This window comes from Typopeltis vanoorti, chromosome 21, assembly GCF_054136105.1.
Source record: "Typopeltis vanoorti isolate ZY-2024b chromosome 21, IOZ_Tvanoo_1.0, whole genome shotgun sequence".
Classification (NCBI taxonomy): Eukaryota; Metazoa; Arthropoda; class Arachnida; order Uropygi; family Thelyphonidae; genus Typopeltis; species Typopeltis vanoorti.
Genome location: NC_143569.1, coordinates 72193491 through 72202949, shown reverse-complemented (window position 1 = coordinate 72202949; position 9459 = coordinate 72193491).

The window sequence follows — 9459 nt, the reverse complement described above, 5'->3', positions numbered from 1 at the left end:
GCGGATTCTGACAAGTATGTTGATCCGAAACACGACAGAATTTTTCGCGCAATATCAGTTAATATTTGAAATTTTTCATGTGTGTACTTTCAAATGACTTCATTGTTTATTGATTTTAAATATAAACTATTCTGAATGTTTATTACCTCAAGTTCTACTTCAGCTTGGTTTATATCAAACATCCCACTCATTTTATTTGAAATTTCTGTGATGTTCAAGTTTTCTTGAAATGGATTATTGATAAAAGATACAATCATTTCAGTTTTATTAAAATCTTTAAATCTTCAATTTATTCTTCCTCAACTCATTCTATTTCACGAATAAATTCTTTTAAATCACAGCGAAGCATTTCTTGATTTTGTTCAAAAAAATTTAATAAATATGGTAGATGTCTAAATTCGCGGTCATTTATATTTTTCTTTAATAAAAGTAAGTATTGTTGGAAACATTTTATTGAACTTAACATGTCAATTAAATTTTTATCTCTACCTTGTAACTCTAAACTTAAATTGCTTATTTTTGTACAGAAATCTACTAAAAGTGATAAGTGTAACAACCATCTTTTATCACTCAATTGTGGATAAATATTTCCTTTTTCATCAAGAAAATTTTTATATCGTTAATTAATACAAGAAATCTTTCTAAAAATTTACTTCTGCTGAACCAGCGAACATTATTGTACAACACAAGTTCCCTATCATCATCTGCCTGTAATTTAAACAACCGCCGTTGCAGGGCTTTTCTTCGAACAGAATTTACAATTTTAAATGTAATATCCAAAATATCTTTTGTGTTTAATCTTTTACTACACAGTACTTGTTGGTGGATAATACAGTGTACGTTAAAAGATCCAGATATTTATCATCGTTTTTACATAATGAAATGAAGCCTGATTTATTACCTATCATTGAAGGAGTACCACCAGTAGTAATAGACACAAATTTAAAAAGCGGAAGTTTGTAAAAAAAAAAAAAAAAAAAATCAACTAACGCCTTTTATTCCCTAATAGGGAGTATGTGAGGTTTTTATACCCTATCTAGCTTTTTGGAGACTGAGTGGGCAGTTCAATCTCCACTGGTAGCCAATCAGAGATAGCTGGCCCATGTCTATCACTAATTATAGCAGCCACCGATGAAGACGCTGGCAAACAAGTGCAGCCATCTCTTGGTGCCTGACCCTAACAAGATATGTCACTGTCTGAAATAATGTGGGTATTACGGTCGATTTTCTTGAGTTTACGGGACGAAAAACCCGAGTTTCCGGGAGGAAAAACCCGCTTTCCCGTGTCAGAAATCGACTAACTCGGGAACCGGTCAAAGATAAGCTTCGAAAAAGTTCCTCGAGTCAGCGACTAGACTAGAACCTAGGTCTAACTTCAAGCGGCCAAGCGCAGAGGACGCAAGCGCCACTTCTACTAAGCTACACAGGCACGGAAGTTTGTATTGTTTCACAAATTCATCAAATGCCGAAAAATGTCTACTCCGCTAGTCCTTCCCAATAATGGTAAAATTTTCAAAAGTTTTTCTTTACTTGAATAATCTTGAAATACCATGCGAATAAATACCATTAACTGAGCAGTATCAGTGAAGCCGTTTGATTCATCAAATTGTAATGAAAACGCAACACACTGGTTAATGTGTGACATTAACTGAGTATTCAGATAGGCACTTAAAATTTCAATTTTCTTCTCATAACCGTTGTTCTGGAAAGTTGTAAATCTTTAATATTCGAATTGATTTCATTTAAATTTTTAAAATCAGAAAATAAAGATTCTGCTTCTGCAAGAAACGATCCTTTTATTAACTCTCCATCAGTCAAAGGCTTTTTTGCTTTTGATAATAAATGACACACTTTCAAAGATGTAATAGTGGCTGATATTGGTTTATTTATTACTTTCGAAATCATATTTTGTTGTCCAGAAAGTCCTGCTTTTAAATTTATAATTTTTGATATACGTATTTCGGAATTTTGGGGGAAATATTCATCATATTTTACATGTAGGGATCGAAAATGTCTCTTAATATTACCTTTTTTGGAATTGCTACAGATGAATTACAAATCAAACAACAATACTTTCCATTTGCCATTGTAAAGAAATAATCCATTTCCCATTCCTTGTGAAAATGATACGTCTTCGATTTCTTTGATACACTCATGATTATCCTGAAATTAAAATACTTTTAAATATTTTATTAAAAGAAAAAATGTTTATAACTTATCAATTAGCGAACAAAATAATGGTAAATCCAATGATAAATTTAGAGCAACTGAAACTCAACTGAAATTCTAACAGTGGGTAGTGGGAAGTGTGTGATATAGTTACGAGTAAACACGATTATAAACGAAACGCATACGATGTGCTTTGCTTATAATCGTGTTCACTCGGCTCGCTGTTTGACTTCCACGGATCCAAATTAATTAATTTACCCGGACTTATAAGAAAATTCCTGATTTTACACTTTTAACGAAAAATAAATAAACAATAGCAATACACTTAAAGAGTATTAAAAAATAATACAAAATAATGATAAATAAAATATTATGTTTTCAGTTTTAATTAAATTTGTAAGTAAGGAGGAATAAACAAGAGATTGATCAAAAATCGCTCCGCGATCGACCTGTCGATCACGATCGACGGGTTGAACACCACTGCTATATGCTAACTGGTGGCTTTGTTATTCAACGCCGGTAGTTTAAATTTCATATTTTTTAAAGTTTTAAGTCTTATTTTTTTTAAAGCTTTCAGTCTATCCTTGCAACGTCAAAGAAGCGAAACTGTAGTTTTAATGACGATCTCCAGAAAGAATTCAAATTTCTTTAAGTGAACAAGCTGTGTAGTGATGGAACAAAAGTACAGATTTTTTTCTGAAATGAGCGGAAAACGCCTAAACTTTCAAGACTTTTGTAATATTGCAGAGTTTATTCTTTGTCTTCCAGGAAATACAGCACCTGCTGAGAGAATATTTTCTGTTATGAATATGTGGTCAAAGGAGAAATCTAGATTGAGTATTGGGACAATGAAAGCTATGTGATTTGTAAGACAAAGTTGTTTCATGGAGTGTGACAAGTTTTATGATAAGGTGTTGGAAGACTAAAATTTCTGCCTAAGATCACTTTATCAAAGAAATATTCATGGTACGATCATGGTGAAATACAGTCCCCCCCCTCTATGCCTACCTAAATATTTGTATGGGTTCTGTCCAGGGTCGTCGCCAGATTACATCGTGCCCTGATGCAAACAATTAAATATCGCCCCTGATGGATTATAAGACAAAAATATAAAAAAATCTCCAATTGCTATTTTGTTTTTATTACAAGAGAAACAATGCAAAACAATTACAAAATAATATTAATTAAATGTTTGCTCTATGTGGATATCGCACAATAAAACTGTGAAAAACAATCAGCTAACGCCTTTTTATTCCTATATATATATAGGGAGTAGGAGAGACCGATTTTAGCCCTGTCTAACTTTTGGAGACTGAGTGGGCAGTTCAATCTCCACTGGTACCCAATCAGAGGTAGCGGGCCCAAGGCTATCACTAATTAAGAGGCACGCAGCGAAGAGTGACGGCTCAACAAGTGCCGCCATCTTGTGGTCCCTAACCCTAACACTCGTATTTAATGTCTGAAATAATGTGGGTTCTACGGTCGATTTTCTTGAGTTTAGGGGACGAAAAACCCGAGTTTCCGGGAGAAAAAACCCGCTTGCCCGTGCCAGAGATCGACTAACTCGGGAACCGGTCGAAAAAAGGCTTAGAAAAATTTCCTCCAGTCTCCGACTAGACTCGAAATCAAGTCTTTCTTCTGTTTTAAACTCTTCTAAATTTAAATTATAAGCTATGTCCGCCTCTATCGACATAGTTGCTAGACCAACCAATCTTTCTTGTATCATTGCTGTTCGAATATAATTTTTAATCAGTTTAAGCTTGGAAAAACGTCTTTCCGCATTGCTACGCTAACAGGATTTGTTAACACTATCCTTAGGGCGATGTTTACGTTGGGATATATATATCAACAAGATTTTGGTTATATATATATATATATGTGATAAAATTTGGTCAGGACCACTTTTCTCTTGTATTATTTTTGAGATAGTTTTTAATTTTTCAAATAAATCTATTGCATCTACATCAGGTGTAAAATATCTTGTTGCTTTAATACGGCGCCTATCTTTAATATTAAATATTAACGCCGTATATTTAATATGGCTGAACGAGCACCCTTATTAAGCGGAGCCGTGAGGCAGGCTGCCTCTATGCTATACACCCTGTCGACGGTAATGGTTCTATCACTGAAGAATAATGGTAAGCTCAGTATGTTTATGTAATAAAGCTTTTTTTTATCGTCTTACGTTTTCATGAAGGCAGAATATTACATAATCCCCGTCTCATTTTTGCCACACCAATGTTCCGTTTTATCTCAAGGAAATATGGTCAGCCTAGATATAAGCAAAACAGAAAACATGAATCATGTCCCAAAGTGTGTCATCATGCTTTCTACTCTCTTGCCAAAGCTATTGATCGTAAATATTGTCCAAGTCTGCTTTTAAATCTTTTACACTGAAATGGTTCTATTGTCTTTTTTTCAAAGAAAAAGTGACTCTTCTGACTTCTTGCTCAAATTCTTCGTAGACGCTTAGTAAATGTTCTTTTGCAATTTCAAACAAGTAACATTCATTGGACTTTTGAGTTTTCACCAGAAAGAAATCAGAAGGATCATATACAAAATGGATAACAAAACGTTTCTTGTCCTGGTGGCAATTTTTATAATTGAAAGTGAGTCACCCATAGCGGATTTTGATTCTGTCTCTTAATGTAATCTGTCTTTTTTATGAATTGTGTGTTCTTTGTCTTTTTTATGAATTGTGTGTTCTTTGTCTTTCTTTATGTTCTTTTATGTGCTGTGGATCTTTTGTATTATGTCGTTCTATGTCCTTTTTATTCTCTCCTATTAAATTGGTACCGGTCGTTGAGCCCGGAAATTAAATAAGAAGGGCGACAAATCTTTATAATCTCCAGTTTTACTAATTTTAGTTTGTTCTAAACTAAGGAAGAAAACGATTAATACTTAAATACTATGCTATTTTGAATCCTCTCAACTGATAAATTATCAACGCCACCGTCGATCACCAAGAGTTCTTTTTGCTTGTATCATCCATCTTTGGACAAATGCTATGAAAAAGTTTGAGAAATGTTAAGTGGTTGCTTAATTGCAAGTCCAATACACAGTTTTGCTGATGACAGGAGAGTTCTGTTACTTATGCTACAAACCTTGTACTACACAAATCTCAGAGTATCAACTTCCATAATCCTAAATTCTGATTTGCAAACCATTCTTTAAAGTAGTGTTAAAAACCTCGTTAATTATCAAATCTGGTAAAACTCAATCATCTTTTATTACAAAAAAGACCCATTTTCTTCTATTCTTACTTTTGACAATATCAAAATTTCCATATACCTCATGAGATTCCGTTTTGACGAAAAACTCTAACCTCCAATTTGTCATACATGCACATTAACATGCTACAAACATTACTAATATGTCACCAGAGCCTCCTTATCCATTGGGCTAAATGGACTATAGCCCAGGGGCGCTATTGATCCAAGGGCGCTTAAGAACCGAGTAGCTTTTTTCTATTGTGTATTTTTATAAATACAAATAAATTACCTTTATTATATTATAAATATTATTGAATTAAATAAAAATGTGCAATGTCGTATATTTTAAATTTTTTTTTTGGCAATGAAAGTTATTTAATTAATTATATGAGGTATTATTTAATTATTGCTCAATTCAATGTGATTAAGGCGCAAAATTTTTTAAGCCCAGGCTGCTCAAACTTGTTAAGACGGTCCTGCTCTCATCACACACACACACACACACACACACACACACACACACACACACACACACACACACACACACACACACACACACACACACACACACACACACACACACACACACACACACAAAGTTTCTCTTTTGCTTAATGAGTAAGTTTACCTCTTCTGACACCTATTAGCACTGTGCAAATCATAAATGCAACCAACTATTGAATGCTCTTCTCACAGAGAGAGAGAGAGAGAGAGAATGTGTGCTGAATTTTTTTTTCTCAATAGTTGCCAAGAAATTATAATTTTTTAATCCTTTACCAAAGTTCAAGCGAACAAACATTGCGCGTGAAGTCTTTTTTTTTTTCATTGGACTATTGTATGCAGAGGCTGTAGACTTCGCATCAATTGCCTTGGTATGCCATAATGCAAAGTACACTCCCTTTTGGAAATATACTTTGCATTATGAATTGCGAAGTGCATATTGTTATGATTTATGGGATAGGTCACTTCCCACATCCCGTTTCGAACTTTAATGAGGTTTCATCAGTGGGAGCCAAACCCAGAAGAATTAAGACCAAAAACATATATACAATCTCCAAACCATCTGCGATCTAGTCATAAAAGTTGAGGCATTGAAACATATATCAACTACAACCCAGTGTCATAGATGCCAGAAGATTGGGCACGCACAACGATGCTGCAAGGCTGGATTTCGTTGAGTGAAATGTGGTGTCAAACATGCATCAAATGAATGCCATAAACCCTGCACACTTTCAGCAAAGTGTGCAAACTGCGGAGGACCACACCCTGAAAACTGTAGGGGCTGTATAGCATTTCCCCCAAACTAAAAGATAAAACTCAAAACCAGTAAACCTCTTCAAGAACGCAAGTCCTCCCATCAAACTATAGTCTCCACAACAGATGGAAGATCGTATGCTGAAGTTACAAGATCAACTTTCCAAAAAGACCCAAAACCAAATCAATCACAGCAAACCAACAAACCTATCCAACTGAACATAACAAGTCACTTAGGTGATTGCTGAACTACGACAAACCATAAAAGGCACACACAATCACTCTTTATGGAAATTCAAAGAAAACCGAAATCGTTACAAATTGTTTCATGGAACGCAAATGGTTTATCTATCAAATTACAGGAGGTGCAGGAGTTTGCAGCAGAAATCCAAGCAGACATCATCCTCATAAATGAAACACATCTTCGTCCAAGTGACAAAATCAGAATCAACGGTTATAGCACTTACCGTACAGACAGATGCTTTGCTAGAGGTGGAGGCACTACCATCTTTGTGAAAAGAAACATAAAACATAATTCAATTGCCGAACCCCAAACAGAACACATGGAAACTACAGGAATAGAAATAAATATGGAAAACACAAGCAGCATTACGATATATGCAGCCTACAACCCCCCAAATAAAAAACTCCTTGAATCTGACTTAGATGTGATACTAAATACAGGCAGAGCAGTGATTATAGCCGGAGATATTAATGCCAAACATTCAGTCTGTAACAGCAGCAACTCAAATATTAACGGAAGAATATTCAACTCTTACACTACTGTAAGAAATATAACAGTAATAGAACCCACTGAACCCACACATTATGGAGCAACTGGACGTCCTGATGTACTAGATATAGCTATATTAAAAAACATAGCGCACAGCTATCAGATACAAGCAATCAACGACTTAAGTTCTGATCATAACCCTATCATATTACAACTAAGCACCATACAAGATTTAACGTAAAACACCACCACATTTATAATTTGGAAACAACTTCCCTCAGCCTTCCAGGTAAACCTTGGTCCAATACCGCATATAACATCTGTTGAAGATGTAGAAAAAGCAGTGAAGACTCTTGAAAAACAACTGCTGACAGCTATAACACAGGTAACAAATATAACAAATATAACCAAATGTACACCATCAAATAAACTTCCACAGGATATATAACGTCTTATCCAAGAGAAAAACAGATTAAGAAGACAATAGCAGAGAACAATGGACCCAGCGGATAAACAAGCAGTCAATAGAGCAACAAACCAGGTTCGATATGCCCTAAAGGACCACCGTAACCAACTCTGGAATAACAAAATTCTCCAATTAAACACAGAGGATCAATCAATATGGAAAATGATGAAATCACTCCGTTCAAAGCGTTTTACATTTCCTCCAATCCAAGGTGAATCTAATGTTGTCTACAACGACGAGGAAAAAGCTGAAGCATTTGCTGACAGTTTAGAAAAACAATGCAGCCTCAATTATATCAATACAGATATAAATTTCATAAGTAAAATTCACACCCAAGTGCGTAAAATAACTCAAAATACCTCACTCCAATCCAATAACAAATCCGTCTCACCAACAGAAATATATGAGATTTTAAGAAAACTAAATAACAAAAAGGCTCCAGGTCCAGATGGAATAACAAACAAGGTACTCAAGTTACTTCCCCGCAAAGGGGTTATGCATCTGGTAGCCATCATTAATGCCATCCTCCGGCTAAATTATTTCCTAGAGCGATGGAAAATTGCCGACATTTTTCTAATTCCCAAACCTGGAAAAAATACACACTTTCCTGAAAATTACAGACCAATCAGCCTTCTTTCATGCATAGGTAAAATAGCCGAACGTGCTATACTCACACGGGTTCAAGAGGCAATAGATATCAACCATATCATTCAAGATGAACAATTTGGCTTTAGGAAATATCACTCCACAACGCTACAAATTTATAGAGTTATCGAACATATAACCCAATGGTATGAATGGCACCAGCACTCTGGCGCAGTTTTCCTGGACATCACTCAGGCATTTGATAGAGTGTGGCATCACGGACTAATTTTTAAACAACACGAAGTTGGTATTCAATTACCACTAGTTCTACTTATCAAATCATATCTAAATAACAGAAAATTTAAAATAAAACTCAACGGTATCAGATCCACAGAGAGGAGAATCACGGCCGGAGTCCCTCAAGGCTCTCTGTTATCTCCCCTACTCTTCTTCATATACATGGCAGATCTCCTCCAAACTGTCCCCAGCTATCACCACTCTATATGCCGATGACACAATCATTATAGTCAGATCGCTCGGTCCACATCTGGCCACAATCAAGCTGCAGAGAGCAGTCAATGAATTGGAGGATTGGTACACCAAGTGGCGTATCGCAATTAATCCAAACAAAAGCTCTGCAGTACTTTTCACCAGACGTAAAGCAGAACCGAATACAAGCATACAAATGTTTAGTAAAATCATCCCTTGGCGCAATTCTACCAAATATCTGGGAGTTCATCTTGATAGACGTCTAAACTTCAAGTCATATATGGATAGTGTCGCCACTAAGGCAGTCAGACTATAGCACAGCTATATCCACTTTTGAATAGGAACAGTTTCCTAAACATAAGTAACAAAATCCTCCTTTTCAAATCGGTAATCAGACCGCAACTAACTTACGTCTCTCCAACCTGGGGTCACACGATTAAAAGCAACATCAACAGACTTCAGATAATACAGAATAAATGTCTAAGAATGGGATTTAATGCCCCATGGTTCGTCAGAAACATCCAGTTACATCAAGAAGCCAATCTTCCAGA